This window comes from Gouania willdenowi, chromosome 22 (genome assembly GCF_900634775.1).
Source record: "Gouania willdenowi chromosome 22, fGouWil2.1, whole genome shotgun sequence".
In the NCBI taxonomy this organism is placed as follows: Eukaryota; Metazoa; Chordata; class Actinopteri; order Blenniiformes; family Gobiesocidae; genus Gouania; species Gouania willdenowi.
Genome location: NC_041065.1, coordinates 21,123,169 through 21,139,220, shown reverse-complemented (window position 1 = coordinate 21,139,220; position 16,052 = coordinate 21,123,169). Strand labels below are relative to the sequence as shown.

Below are 16,052 nucleotides of genomic sequence, written 5' to 3'. Positions count from 1 at the left end.
CATCATATTTGAACTAGTTTTTGGGTCTTATGATCACCTTTCTCAGAAAAAAAAAAAAAAAAAAAATCTATTTTTATGCCTTATTATAGCCTTATTTCTGAAATTTGGGTGGTTTTTCACATTTTGTAATTTTTCATGCCCAAACTGTATTTTTATCCAAATTTAAGTGTGCTCAACATGTTTGAACTAGCATTTAGGGTCTTATGATAGCCTTATCTCAGAAAAAAAATCGAAATATTTTCAAATTTTATGCCTTACTATAGCTTACCTCTGAAATTTGGGTGTTTTTCACATTTTCTCATATTTCATGCCGAACTGCCATTTTTATCCAAGTTTAGTTGTGCTCATCATATCTGAACTAGTTTTTTTTAAGGTCTTATGATCACCTTACCTCAGAAAAAAAAAAAAAAATCAAATTTTATGCCTTACTATAGCCTTATTTCTGAAATTGGGGTGTTTTTCACCTATTCTAATTTTTCATGCCTTACTGTATTTTTATCCAAGTTTAGGTGTGCTCATCATATTTGAACTAGTTTTTTAAGGTCTTATGATCACCTTACCTCAGAAAAAAAAAAAAAAAAAAATCAAATTTTATGCCTTACTATAGCCTTATTTATGAAATTGGGGTGTTTTTCACCTATTCTAATTTTTCATGCCTACTGTATTTTTATCCAAGTTTAGGTGTGCTCATCATTATTGAACTAGTTTTTGGTCTTATGATAGCCTTATCTCAGAAAAAAAAAAAAAAACAATCTAGTTTTATGCCTTACTATAGCCCTTATTCTGAATTTGGGTGTTTTTCACATTTTGTAATTTTTCATGCCAAACTGTATTTTTATCCAAATTTAAGTGTGCTCAACATGTTTGAACTAGCATTTAGGGTCTTATGATAGCCTTATCTCAGAAAAAAAAAATCAAATATTTCAAATTTTATGCCTACCTCTGAAATTTGGGTGTTTTTTCACATTTTCTCATATTTCATGCCGAACTGCATTTTTATCCAAGTTTAGTTGTGCTCATCATATCTGAACTAGTTTTTAAGGTCTTATGATCACCTTACCTCAGAAAAAAAAAAAAAAAAAAATCAATTTTTATGCCTTACTGTAGCCTTACTTCTGAAATTTGGGTGTTTTTCACAATTTCTAATTTTTCATGCCTTATGATATTTTTATCCAAGTTTAAGTGTGCTCAACATAATTGAACTAGTCTTTTAGGGTCTTATGATAGCCTTATCTCAGAAAAAAAAAATAAATAAATTAATTAATTTTTATGCCTTACTATAGCCTTACTTCTAGTTTAAATATTTTGTTCATTAATGAAGAATACACAGTTATTCATACAATACAGGATGATGGAATATGATTCTTTTTTTAAAAAAAAAATACTGTCATACATTTTTAATTAACAATAAATTAATAATTCTTTACAAATTAGCATTACCTTCTCCGTACTGTGGGGGCAGATTCCACTCTTGGGGTATGCTCACAGCTTTCCGTGTCAGGATGGCCCGAGCGGTCTAAGGCGCTGCGTTCAGGTCGCAGTCTCCCCTGGAGGCGTGGGTTCGAATCCCACTTCTGACATATACATTTTCTATATAGAGCACTAAAAAGGTAAGTAAATAATTATCGAAAATATCTGAAAGTCAAAAATATGCAGAAATGGGATTAATGTAGCAAAAATACATACAAGCATAAATATCCAAATTTAGATGTGCTCATCATATTTGAACTAGTTTTTAGGGTCTTATGGTAGCCTTAACTCGAAAAAAAAAAAAAAATCGAATATTTTCAATTTTTATGCCTTGCCTGAAATTTGGGTGTTTTTCGCATTTTGTAATTATTCATGGCTTACTGTATTTTTATCCTAGCCTTCTCATGCTCATCATATTTAAATAGTATTTAGGGTCTTATGATAGCCTAATCTCAGAAAAAAGAAATCAAAATATTTTCAATTTTTTAGCCTTACCTCTGAAATTTGGGTGTTTTCACAATTTCTAATTTTTAATTGCCTTACTATATTTTTATCCAAGTCTAAGTGTGCTCACATATTTGAACTAGTATTTAGGGTCTTATGATAGCCTTATCTCAGAAAAAAAAAAAAAAAAAAAAAAAAAAATTTTTATGCCTTACTATATAGCCTTACTTCTGAAATTTGGGTGTTTTTCACAATTTGTAATTTTTCATGCCAAACTGCATTTTTATCCAAGTTTAAGTGTGCTCAACATATTTGAACTAGTTTTTAGGGTCTTATGATAGCCTTATCTCAGAAAAAAAAAATAATTTTTTTTTAAATTTTTATGCCTTACTTCTGAAATTTGGGTGTTTTTCACATTTTCTCATTTTTCAAGCCTAACTGCATTTTTATTCAAGTTTAAGTGTGCTCATCATATTTGAACTAGTTTTTAGGGTCTTATGATAGCCTTATCTCAGAAAAAAAAAAAAAAAAAAAAATTCAATTTTTATGCCTTACTAGTTTTTAGGGTCTTATGATCACCTTATCTCAGAAAAAAAAAAAAAAAAAAAAAAAAAAAAAATTTTATGCCTTACTATAGCCTTATTTCTGAAATTTGGGTGTTTTTCACATTTTCTAATTTTTCATGCCTTACTGTATTTTTATCCAAATTTAGGTGTGCTCAAAATATTTGAACTACTTTTTAGGGTCTTATGATAGCCTTAGCTCAGAAAAAAAAAAAAAAAATATTTCAATTTTTATGCCTTACTATAGCCTTATTTCTGAAATTTGGGTGTTTTTCACAATTTCTAATTTTTCATGCCTTATGATATTTTTATCCAAGTTTAAGTGTGCTCAACATATTTGAACTAGCATTTAGGGTCTTATGATAGACTTATCTCAGAAAAAAAAAAAAAAAAAAAAAAAATTTTTTATGCCTTACTTATAGCCTTATTTCTGAAATTTGGGTGTTTTTCACATTTTCTCATATTTCATGCCGAACTGCATTTTTATCCAAGTTTAAGTGTGCTCAACATATTTGAACTAGTTTTTAGGGTCTTATGATCATCTTATCTCAGAAAAAAAAAATCGAAATATTTTCAATTTTTATGCCTTACCTCTGAAATTTGGGTGTTTTTCACATTTTGTAATTTTTCAAGCCAAACTGCTTTTTTATCCAAGTTTAAGTGTGCTCATCATATTTGAACTAGTTTTTAGGGTCTTATGATCACCTTATCTCAGAAAAAAAAAAAAAAAAAATTCAATTTTTATGCCTTACTATAGCCTTACTTCTGAAATTTGGGTGTTTTTCACATTTTGTAATTTTTCATGCCTTACTGCATTTTTATCCAAGTTTAGGTGTGCTCATCATATTTGAACTAGTTTTTAGGGTCTTATGATCACTTTATCTCAGAAAAAAAAAAAAAAAAAAATTCAATTTTTATGCCTTACTATAGCCTTATTTCTGAAATTGGGGTGTTTTTCACCTATTCTAATTTTTCATGCCTTACTGTATTTTTATCCAAGTTTAGGTGTGCTCATCATATTTGAACTAGTTTTTAGGGTCTTATGATCACTTTATCTCAGAAAAAAAAAAAAAAAAAATTCAATTTTTATGCCTTACTATAGCCTTATTTCTGAAATTGGGGTGTTTTTCACCTATTCTAATTTTTCATGCCTTACTGTATTTTTATCCAAGTTTAGGTGTGCTCATCATATCTGAACTAGTTTTTGGGTCTTATGATAGCCTTATCTCAGAAAAAAAAACAAAAAACAAATCTATTTTTATGCCTTACTGTAGCCTTACTTCTGAAATTTGGGTGTTTTTCACAATTTCTAATTTTTCATGCCTTATGATATTTTTATCCAAGTTTAAGTGTGCTCAACATAATTGAACTAGTTTTAGGGTCTTATGATAGCCTTATCTCAGAAAAAAAAAAAAATTAATTAATTAATTTTTATGCCTTACAATAGCCTTACTTTCTAGTTCAAATATTTTGTTCATTAATGAAGGAATACACAGTTATTCATACAATACAGGGATGATGGAATATGATTCTTTTTTTTAAAAAAATACTGTCATACATTTTTAATTAACAATAAATTAATAATTCTTTATCAAATTAGCATTACCTTCTCCGTACTGTGGGGGCAGATTCCGCTCTTGGGGTATGCTCGCAGCTTTCTGTGTCCAGGATGGCCGAGCGGTCTAAGGCGCTGCGTTCAGGTCGCAGTCTCCCATGGAGGCGTGGGGTTCGAATCCCACTTCTGACATATACATTTTTCTATATAGAGCACTAAAAAGGTAAGTAAATAATTATCGAAAATATCTTGAAAGTCAAAAAATATGCAGAAATGGGATTTAATGTTAGCAAAAATACATACTAGCATAAATATCCAAATTTAGATGTGCTCATCATATTGAAACTAGTTTTTAGGGGTCTTATGGTAGCCTTAACTCGAAAAAAAAAAAATCGAATATTTTCAATTTTTTATGCCTTGCCTGAAATTTGGGTGTTTTTCGCATTTTGTAATTTTTCATGCCTTACTGTATTTTTATCCAAGCCCTTCTCATGCTCATCATATTTTAAAATAGTATTTAGGGTCTTATGATAGCCTAATCTCAGAAAAAAAAATCGACATATTTTCAAATTTTATGCCTTAACCTCTGAAATTGGGTGTTTTCACATTTTCTAATTTTTCATGCCTTACTGTATTTTTTATCCAATTTAGGTGGCTCAAAATATTTGAACTACTTTTTAGGGTCTATTATGATAGCCTTAGCTCAGAAAAAAAAAAAAAAAAAATTCAATTTTATGCCTTACTATAGCCTACTTCTGAATTTGGGTGGTATTTTCCACATTTTGTAATTTTTCATGCCTTACTGCATTTTTATCCAAGTTTTAGGTGTGCTCCTCATATTTGAACTGTTTTTAGGGTCTTATGATCACTTTATTCTCAGAAAAAAAAAAAAAAAAAAAATTCAATTTTTATGCCTTTTATGCCTGAAATTGGGGTGTTTTTCACCTATTCTAATTTTTCATGCCTTACTGTATTTTTATCCAAGTTTAGGTGTGCTCATCATTATTGAACTAGTTTTTGGGTCTTATGATAGCCTTATCTCAGAAAAAAAAACAAAAAACAAATCTATTTTTATGCCTTACTGTAGCCTTACTTCTGAAATTTGGGTGTTTTTCACAATTTCTAATTTTTCATGCCTTATGATATTTTATCCAAGTTTAAGTGTGCTCAACATAATTGAACTAGTTTTTAGGGTCTTATGATAGCCTTATCTCAGAAAAAAAAAAAAAATTAATTAATTAATTTGTATGCCTTACAATAGCCTTACTTCTAGTTCAAATATTTTGTTCATTAATGAAGAATACACAGTTATCATACAATACAGGATGATGGAATATGATTCTTTTTTTAAAAAAAAAATACTGTCATACATTTTTAATTAACAATAAATTAATAATTCTTTATCAAATTAGCATTACCTTCTCCGTACTGTGGGGGCAGATTCCGCTCTTGGGGTATGCTCGCAGCTTTCTGTGTCAGGATGGCCGAGCAGTCTAAGGCGCTGCATTCAGGTCGCAGTCTCCCCTGGAGGCGTGGGTTCAAATCCCACTTCTGACATATACATTTTCTATATAGAGCACTAAAAAGGTAAGTAAATAATTATCGAAAATATCTTGAAAGTCAAAAAATATGCAGAAATGGGATTAATGTAGCAAAAATACATACTAGCATAACAATCCAAATTTAGATGTGCTCATCATATTTGAACTAGTTTTTAGGGTCTTATGGTAGCCTTAACTCGAAAAAAAAAAAATCGAAATATTTTCAATTTTTATGCCTTGCCTGAAATTTGGGTGTTTTTCGCATTTTGTAATTTTTCATGCCTTACTGTATTTTTATCCAAGCCTTCTCATGCTCATCATATTTAAAATAGTATTTAGGGTCTTATGATAGCCTAATCTCAGAAAAAAAAATCGAAATATTTTCAAATTTTATGCCTTACTATAGCCTTACCTCTGAAATTTGGGTGTTTTTCACAATTTCTAATTTTTCATGCCTTATGATATTTTTATCCAAGTTTAAGTGTGCTCAAAATATTTGAACTACTTTTTAGGGTCTTATGATAGCCTTAGCTCAGAAAAAAAAAAAAAAAAAAATCTATTTTTATGCCTTACTATAGCCTTATTTCTGAAATTTGGGTGTTTTTCACAATTTCTAATTTTTCATGCCTTATGATATTTTTATCCAAGTTTAAGTGTGCTCAACATATTTGAACTAGCATTTAGGGTCTTATGATAGACTTATCTCAGAAAAAAAAAAAAAAAAAAAAAAAAATTTTTATGCCTTACTTATAGCCTTATTTCTGAAATTTGGGTGTTTTTCACATTTTCTCATATTTCATGCCGAACTGCATTTTTATCCAAGTTTAAGTGTGCTCAACATATTTGAACTAGTTTTTAGGGTCTTATGGTAGCCTTAACTCGAAAAAAAAAAAAATCGAAATATTTTCAATTTTTATGCCTTGCCTGAAATTTGGGTGTTTTTCGCATTTTGTAATTTTTCATGCCTTACTGTATTTTTATCCAAGCCTTCTCATGCTCATCATATTTAAAATAGTATTTAGGGTCTTATGATAGCCTAATCTCAGAAAAAAAAATCGAAATATTTTCAAATTTTATGCCTTACCTATAGCCTTACCTCTGAAATTTGGGTGTTTTTCATATTTTCTAATTTTTCATGCCTTACTGTATTTTTATCCAAATTTAGGTGTGCTCAAAATATTTGAACTACTTTTTAGGGTCTTATGATAGCCTTAGCTCAGAAAAAAAAAAAAAAAAAAATCTATTTTTATGCCTTATTTCTGAAATTTGGGTGTTTTTCACAATTTCTAATTTTTTCATGCCTTATGATATTTTTATCCACGTTTTAAGTGTGCTCAACATATATGAACAAGCATTTAGGGTCTTATGATAGACTTATCTCAGAAAAAAAAAAAAAAAAAAAAAAAATTTTTATGCCTTACTTATAGCCTTATTTCTGAAATTTGGGTGTTTTTCACATTTTCTCACATTTCATGCCGAACTGCATTTTTATCCAAGTTTAAGTGTGCTCAACATATTTGAACTAGCATTTAAGGTCTTATGATAGCCTTATCTCAGAAAAAAAAAAATCGAAATATTTTTCAATTTTTTTGCCTACCTCTGAAATTTGGGTGTTTTTCACATTTTGAAATTTTTCATGCCAAACTGCATTTTATCCAAGTTTAAGTGTGCTCAACATATTTGAACTAGTATTTAGGGTCTTATGATGGCCTTATCTCAGCAAAAAAAAATCGAATATTTTCAAATTTATGCCTTACTATAGCCTTACCTCTGAAATTTGGGGTTGTTTTTCACATTTTCTCATATTTCATGCCAACTGCATTTTTATCCAAGTTTAAGTGTGCTCAACATATTTGAACTAGCATGTAAGGTCTTATGATAGCCTTATCTCAGAAAAAAAAAATCGAAATATTTTCAAATTTTATGCCCTTACCTCTGAAATTTGGGTGTTTTTCACATTTTGTAATTTTTCAGCCAAACTGCATTTTTTATCCAAGTTTAAGTGTGCCTCATCATATTTGAACTAGTTTTTAGGGTCTTATGATCACCTTATCTCAGAAAATAAAAAAAATAAAAAATAAATTTTTTTATGCCCCTTACTATAGCCTTATTTCTGAAATTGGGGTGTTTTTCACATTTTCTAATTTTTCATGCCTTACTGTATTTTTTATCCAAGTTTAAGTGTGCCTCAACATATTTGAACTAGCATTTAGGGTCTTATGATAGCCTTATCTCAGAAAAAAAAAATCGAAATATTTTCAATTTTTATGCCTTACCTCTGAAATTTGGGTGTTTTTTTTCACATTTTGTAATTTTTCATTCCAAACTGTATTTTTATCCAAGTTTAAGTGTGCTCAACATATTTGAACTAGCATTTAAGGTCTTATGATAGCCTTATCTCAGAAAAAAAAGAAATCGAAATATTTTCAATTTTTTTGCCTTACCTCTGAAATTTGGGTGTTTTTCACATTTTCTCATATTTCCATGCCAAACTGCATTTTTATCCAAGTTTAAGTGTGCTCAACATATTTGAAACTAGCATTTAAGGTCTTATGATAGCCTTATCTCAGAAAAAAAAAATCGAAAATTTCAAACTTTTATGCCTTACCTCTGAAATTTGGGTGTTTTTCACATTTGTAATTTTTCAAGCCAAACTGCATTTTTATCCAAGTTTAAGTGTGCTCATCATATTTGAACTAGTTTTTAGGGGTCTTATGATCACCTTATCTCAGAAAATAAAAAAATAAAAATAAATTTTTTTATGCCTTACTATAGCCTATTTCTGAATTGGGGTGTTTTTTCACATTCTTCTAATTTTTCATGCCTTACTGTATTTTATTCCAAGCCCTTCTCATGCTCATCATATTTAAAATAGTATTTAGGGTCTTATGATAGCCTAATCTCAGAAAAAAAATCGAAATATTTTCAAATTTATGCCTTACTATAGCCTTACCTCTGAAATTTGGGTGTTTTTCACATTTTCTAATTTTTCATGCCTTACTGTATTTTTATCCAAATTTAGGTGTGCTCAAAAATATGTGAACTACTTTTTAGGGTCTTATGATAGCCTTAGCTCAGAAAAAAAAAAAAAAAAATCTATTTTTATGCCTTATTTCTGAAATTTGGGTGTTTTTTCACAATTTCTAATTTTTCATGCCTTATGATATTTTATCCAGGTTTTAAGTGTGCCAACATATTGAACTAGCATTTAGGGTCTTATGATAGACTTATCTCAGAAAAAAAAAAAAAAAAAAAAAAAATTTTTATGCCTTACTTATAGCCTTATTTCTGAATTTGGGTGTTGTTCAATTTTCTCATATTTCATGCCGAACTGCATTTTTATCCAAGTTTAAGTGTGCTCAACATATTTGACACTAGCATTTAGGGTCTTATGATTAGCCTTATCTCAGAAAAAAAAAAATCGAAATATTTTCAATTTTTTGCCTTACCTCTGAAATTTGGGTTGTTTTTCACATTTTGTAATTTTTCATGCCAAACTGCATTTTTATCCAAGTTTAAGTGTGGCTCAACATATTTGAACTAGTATTTAGGGTCTTATGATGGCCTTATCTCAGCAAAAAAAAATCGAAATATTTTCAAATTTTATGCCCTTACTATAGCCTTACCTCTGAAATTTGGGTGTTTTTTCACCATTTTCTCATATTTCATGCCGAACTGCATTTTATCCAAGTTTAGGGTGCTCATCATATTTGAACTAGTTTTTAGGGTCTTATGATCACTTTATCTCAGAAAAAAAAAAAAAAAAAAAATTAAATTTTTATGCCTTACTATAGCCTTATTTCTGAAATTGGGGTGTTTTTCACCTATTCTAATTTTTCATGCCCTTACTGTATTTTTATCCAAGTTTAGGTGTGCTCATCATATTGAACTAGTTTTTGGGTCTTATGATCACCTTATCTCAGAAAAAAAAAAAAAAAAAAAAATCTATTTTTTATGCCTTATTATAGCCTTATTTCTGAAATTTGGGTGTTTTCACATTTTGTAATTTTTCATGCCAAACTGTATTTTTATCCAAATTTAGTGTGCTCAACATGTTTGAACTAGCATTTAGGGTCTTATGATAGCCTTATCTCAGAAAAAAAAATCGAAATATTTTCAAATTTTATGCCTTACTATAGCCTTACCTCTGAAATTTGGGTGTTTTTCACATTTTCTCATATTTCATGCCGAACTGCATTTTGATCCAAGTTTAGTTGTGCTCATCATATCTGAACTAGTTTTTAGGTCTTATGATCACCTTACCTCAGAAAAAAAAAAAAAAATCAAATTTTATTGCCTTACTATAGCCTTATTTCTGAAATTGGGGTGTTTTTTCACCTATTTCTAATTTTTCATGCCTTACTGTATTTTTATCCAAGTTAGGTGTGCTCATCATATTTGAACTAGTTTTTTAAGGTCTTATGATCACCTTACCTCAGAAAAAAAAAAAAAAAATCAAATTTTATGCCTTACTATAGCCTTATTTCTGAAATTGGGGTGTTTTTCACCTATTCTAATTTTTCATGCCTTACTGTATTTTTATCCAAGTTTAGGTGTGCTCATCATTATTGAACTAGTTTTTGGGTCTTATGATAGCCTTATCTCAGAAAAAAAAAAAAAAACAAATCTAGTTTTATGCCTTACTATAGCCTTATTTCTGAAATTGGGTGTTTTTCACATTTTGTATTTTTCATGCCAAACTGTATTTTATCCAAATTTAAGTGTGCTCAACATGTTTGAACTAGCATTTAGGGTCTTATGATAGCCTTTATCTCAGAAAAAAAAAATCAAAATATTTTCAAATTTTATGCCTTACCTCTGAAATTTGGGTGTTTTTCACATTTCTCATATTTCATGCCGAACTGCATTTTTATCCAAGTTTAGGTGTTGCTCATCATATCTGAACTAGTTTTTAAGGTCTTATGATCACCTTACCTCAGAAAAAAAAAAAAAAAAAAATCAATTTTTATGCCTTACTGTAGCCTTACTTCTGAAATTTGGGTGTTTTTCACAATTTCTAATTTTTCATGCCTTATGATATTTTTATCCAAGTTTAAGTGTGCTCATCATATTTGAACTAGTTTTTAGGGTCTTATGATAGCCTTATCTCAGAAAAAAAAAATCATTTTTTTTTAAATTTTTATGCCTTACTATAGCCTTACTTCTAGTTCAAATATTTTGTTCATTAATGAAGAATACACAGTTATTCATACAATACAGGATGATGGAATATGATTCTTTTTTTAAAAAAAAAATACTGTCATACATTTTTAATTAACAATAAATTAATAATTCTTTACAAATTAGCATTACCTTCTCCGTACTGTGGGGGCAGATTCCACTCTTGGGGTATGCTCACAGCTTTCCGTGTCAGGATGGCCGAGCGGTCTAAGGCGCTGCGTTCAGGTCGCAGTCTCCCCTGGAGGCGTGGGTTCGAATCCCACTTCTGACATATACATTTTCTATATAGAGCACTAAAAAGGTAAGTAAATAATTATCGAAAATATCTTGAAAGTCAAAAAATATGCAGAAATGGGATTAATGTAGCAAAAATACATACAAGCATAAATATCCAAATTTAGATGTGCTCATCATATTTGAACTAGTTTTTAGGGTCTTATGGTAGCCTTAACTCGAAAAAAAAAAAATCGAAATATTTTCAATTTTTATGCCTTGCCTGAAATTTGGGTGTTTTTCGCATTTTGTAATTATTCATGGCTTACTGTATTTTTATCCTAGCCTTCTCATGCTCATCATATTTAAAATAGTATTTAGGGTCTTATGATAGCCTAATCTCAGAAAAAAGAAATCAAAATATTTTCAATTTTTATGCCTTACCTCTGAAATTTGGGTGTTTTTCACAATTTCTAATTTTTAATGCCTTACTATTTTTTTATCCAAGTCTAAGTGTGCTCAACATATTTGAACTAGTATTTAGGGTTTTATGATAGCCTTATCTCAAAAAAAAAAAAAAAAAAAAAAAAAAATTTTTATGCCTTACTATATAGCCTTATTTCTGAAATTTGGGGTGTTTTTCACAATTTGTAATTTTTCATGCCAAACTGCATTTTTATCCAAGTTTAAGTGTGCTCAACATATTTGAACTAGCATTTAGGGTCTTATGATAGCCTTATCTCAGAAAAAAAAAATCGAAATATTTTCAAATTTTATGCCTTACCTCTGAAATTTGGGTGTTTTTCACATTTTGTAATTTTTCATGCCTAACTGCATTTTTATCCAAGTTTAAGTGTGCTCATCATATTTGAACTAGTTTTTAGGGTCTTATGATCACCTTATCTCAAAAAAAAAAAAAAAAAAAATTCAATTTTTATGCCTTACTAGTTTTTAGGGTCTTATGATCGCCTTATCTCAGAAAAAAAAAAAAAAAAAAAAAAAAAAAAAATTTTATGCCTTACTATAGCCTTACTTCTGAAATTTGGGTGTTTTTCACATTTTCTAATTTTTCATGCCTTACTGTATTTTTATCCAAGTTTAGGTGTGCTCAAAATATTTGAACTAGTTTTTAGGGTCTTATGATAGCCTTATCTCAGAATTAAAAAAAAAAAATCTATTTTTATGCCTTACTATAGCCTTATTTCTGAAATTTGGGTGTTTTACACAATTTCTCATTTTTCATGCCTAACTGCATTTTTATCCAAGTTTAAGTGTGCTCATCATATTTGAACTAGTTTTTAGGGTCTTATGATTGCCTTATCTCAGAAAAAAAAAATCGAAATATTTTCAATTTTTTATGCCATACTATAGGCCTTACCTCTGAAATTTGGGTGTTTTTCACATTTTGTAATTTTTCAAGCCAAAACTGCATTTTTTATCCAAGTTAAGTGTGCTCATCATTATTGAACTAGTTTTTGGGTCTTATGATAGCCTTATCTCAGAAAAAAAAAAATCGAAATATTTCAATTTTTTATGCCTCTTACTTAAGCCTTACCTCTGAAATTTGGGTGTTTTTCACATTTTGTAATTTTTCATGCCAAACTGCATTTTTATCCAAGTTTAAGTGTGCTCAACATATTGAACTAGCATTTAGGGTCTTATGATAGCCTTATCTCAGAAAAAAAAAAATCGAAATATTTTCAATTTTTATGCCATACTATAGCCTTACCTCTGAAATTTGGGTGTTTTTCACATTTTGTAATTTTTCAAGCCAAACTGCATTTTTATCCAAGTTAAGTGTGCTCATCATATTTGAACTAGTTTTTTAGGGTCTTATGATCACCTTATCTCAGAAAAAAAAAAAAAAAAAAAAAAAAAAATTCTATTTTTATGCCTTACTATAGCCTTATTTCTGAAATTGGGGGTGGTTTTCACATTTTCTAATTTTTTCATGCCTTACTGTATTTTATCCAAGTTTAAGTGTGCTCAACATATTTGAACTAGCATTTAGGGTCTTATGATAGCCTTATCTCAGAAAAAAAAAATCGAAATATTTTCAATTTTTGGCCTTACCTCTGAAATTTGGGTGTTTTTCACATTTTGTAATTTTCATGCCAAACTGCATTTTATCCAAGTTTAAGTGTGCTCAACATATTTGAACTAGTATTTAGGGTCTTATGATGGCCTTATCTCAGCAAAAAAAAATCGAAATATTTTCAAATTTATGCCTTACTATAGCCTTACCTCTGAAATTGGGTGTTTTTCACATTTTCTCATATTTTCAATGCCGAACTGCATTTTTATCCAAGTTTAGGGTGTGCTCATCATATTTGAACTAGTTTTTAGGGTCTTATGATCACTTTATCTCAGAAAAAAAAAAAAAAAAAAAATTAAATTTTTATGCCTTACTATAGCCTTATTTCTGAAATTGGGGTGTTTTTCACCTATTCTAATTTTTCATGCCTTACTGTATTTTTATCCAAGTTTAGGTGTGCTCATCATTATTGAACTAGTTTTTGGGTCTTATGATCACCTTATCTCAGAAAAAAAAAAAAAAAAAAAATCTATTTTTATGCCTTATTATAGCCTTATTTCTGAAATTTGGGTGTTTTTCACATTTTGTAATTTTTCATGCCAAACTGTATTTTTATCCAAATTTAAGTGTGCTCAACATGTTGAACTAGCATTTAGGGTCTTATGATAGCCTTATCTCAGAAAAAAAAATCGAAATATTTTCAAATTTTATGCCTTACTATAGCCTTACCTCTGAAATTTGGGTGTTTTTCACATTTTCTCATATTTCATGCCTAACTGCATTTTTATCCAAGTTTAGTTGTGCTCATCATATCTGAACTAGTTTTTAAGGTCTTATGATCACCTTACCTCAGAAAAAAAAAAAAAAAAAAATCAAATTTTATGCCTTACTATAGCCTTATTTCTGAAATTGGGGTGTTTTTCACCTATTCTAATTTTTCATGCCTTACTGTATTTTCATCCAAGTTTAGGTGTGCTCATCATTATTGAACTAGTTTTTGGGTCTTATGATAGCCTTATCTCAGAAAAAAAAAAAAAACAAATCTATTTTTATGCCTTACTATAGCCTTATTTCTGAAATTTGGGTGTTTTTCACATTTTGTAATTTTTCATGCCAAACTGTATTTTTATCCAAATTTAAGTGTGCTCAACATGTTTGAACTAGCATTTAGGGTCTTATGATAGCCTTATCTCAGAAAAAAAAAATCGAAATATTTTCAAATTTTATGCCTTACCTCTGAAATTTGGGTGTTTTTCACATTTTCTCATATTTCATGCCGAACTGCATTTTTATCCAAGTTTAGGTGTGCTCATCATATCTGAACTAGTTTTTAAGGTCTTATGATCACCTTACCTCAGAAAAAAAAAAAAAAAAAATCAATTTTTATGCCTTACTGTAGCCTTACTTCTGAAATTTGGGTGTTTTTCACAATTTCTATTTTTTCATGCCTTATGATATTTTTATCCAAGTTTAAGTGTGCTCAACATATTTGAACTAGTCTTTAGGGTCTTATGATAGCCTTATCTCAGAAAAAAAAAAAAATTAATTAATTAATTTTTATGCCTTACTATAGCCTTACTTCTAGTTCAAATATTTTGTTCATTAATGAAGAATACACAGTTATTCATACAATACAGGATGATGGAATATGATTCTTTTTTTAAAAAAATACTGTCATACATTTTTAATTAACAATAAATTAATAATTCTTTACAAATTAGCATTACCTTTTCCGTACTGTGGGGGCAGATTCCGCTCTTGGGGTATGCTCACAGCTTTCCGTGTCAGGATGGCCGAGCGGTCTAAGGCGCTGCGTTCAGGTCGCAGTCTCCCCTGGAGGCGTGGGTTCGAATCCCACTTCTGACATAAACATTTTCTATATAGAGCACTAAAAAGGTAAGTAAATAATTATCGAAAATATCTTGAAAGTCAAAAAATATGCAGAAATGGGATTAATGTAGCAAAAATACATACAAGCATAAATATCCAAATTTAGATGTGCTCATCATATTTGAACTAGTTTTTAGGGTCTTATGGTAGCCTTAACTCGAAAAAAAAAAAAAATCGAAATATTTTCAATTTTTATGCCTTGCCTGAAATTTGGGTGTTTTTCGCATTTTGTAATTTTTCATGGCTTACTGTATTTTTATCCTAGCCTTCTCATGCTCATATTTAAAATAGTATTTAGGGTCTTATGATAGCCTAATCTCAGAAAAAAGAAATCAAAATATTTTCAATTTTTACGCCTTATTTCTGAAATTTGGGTGTTTTTCACAATTTGTAATTTTTCATGCCAAACTGCATTTTTATCCAAGTTTAAGTGTGCTCAACATATTTGAACTAGCATTTAAGGTCTTATGATAGCCTTATCTCTCAGAAAAAAAAAATCGAAATATTTTCAATTTTTATGCCTTACCTCTGAAATTTGGGTGTTTTTCCACATTTTGTAATTTTTCAAGCCAAACTGCATTTTATCCAAGTTTAAGTGATCTCATCATATTTGAACTAGTTTTAGGAGTCTTATGTTAGCTTTATCTCAGAAAAAAAAAAATGTAAATGTTTTCCATTTTTATGCCTTACCTCTGAAATTTGGGTGTTTTTCACATTTTCTCATTTTTCATGCCTAACTGCATTTTTATTCAAGTTTAAGTGTGCTCATCATATTTGAACTAGCATTTAGGGTCTTATGATCACTTTATCTCAGAAAAAAAAAAAAAAAAAAAAATTCAATTTTTATGCCTTATTTTCTGAAATTTGGGTGTTTTTCACAATTTCTAATTTTTCATGCCTTACTGTATTTTTATCCAAGTTTTTGTGTGCTCATCATATTTGAACTAGTTTTTAGGGTTATATGATAGCCTTATCTCAGAAAAAAAAAAAAAAAAAAAAATTATTTTTCAATTTGAGTGCCTTACATAGCCATACCTCCGAATTTTGGTGTTTTTCACATTTTTAATGCCTAACTGCATTTCTTCTGCCCAGTTTATATTGTTCTCACCATATTTGAACTAGTTTTTACAGTCTTATGATAGCCTTATCTCAGAAAAAAA

The 16,052-nt window shown here is 29.2% G+C and overlaps 1 long non-coding RNA gene and 4 other non-coding genes across 5 annotated transcripts; 4 read left to right on the top strand and 1 right to left on the bottom strand.

Moving 5' to 3' along the window:
• Positions 1 to 1,457: 1,457 nt before the first annotated feature.
• Positions 1,458 to 14,883, bottom strand: LOC114456866 (uncharacterized). The gene is made up of 4 exons (XR_003672895.1): positions 14,730 to 14,883; positions 10,887 to 11,047; positions 5,451 to 5,611; positions 1,458 to 1,590 (listed from the first exon to the last, which is right to left on the bottom strand). It is a non-coding gene; the product is annotated as an uncharacterized LOC114456866 (long non-coding RNA).
• Positions 1,497 to 1,580, top strand: trnal-cag (transfer RNA leucine (anticodon CAG)). Its single transcript has one exon. It is a non-coding gene; the product is annotated as a tRNA-Leu (tRNA).
• trnal-cag (transfer RNA leucine (anticodon CAG)) lies at positions 5,507 to 5,589 on the top strand. The gene has a single exon. It is a non-coding gene; the product is annotated as a tRNA-Leu (tRNA).
• trnal-cag (transfer RNA leucine (anticodon CAG)) lies at positions 10,943 to 11,025 on the top strand. Its single transcript has one exon. It is a non-coding gene; the product is annotated as a tRNA-Leu (tRNA).
• trnal-cag (transfer RNA leucine (anticodon CAG)) lies at positions 14,786 to 14,868 on the top strand. Its single transcript has one exon. It is a non-coding gene; the product is annotated as a tRNA-Leu (tRNA).
• Positions 14,884 to 16,052: the final 1,169 nt, after the last annotated feature.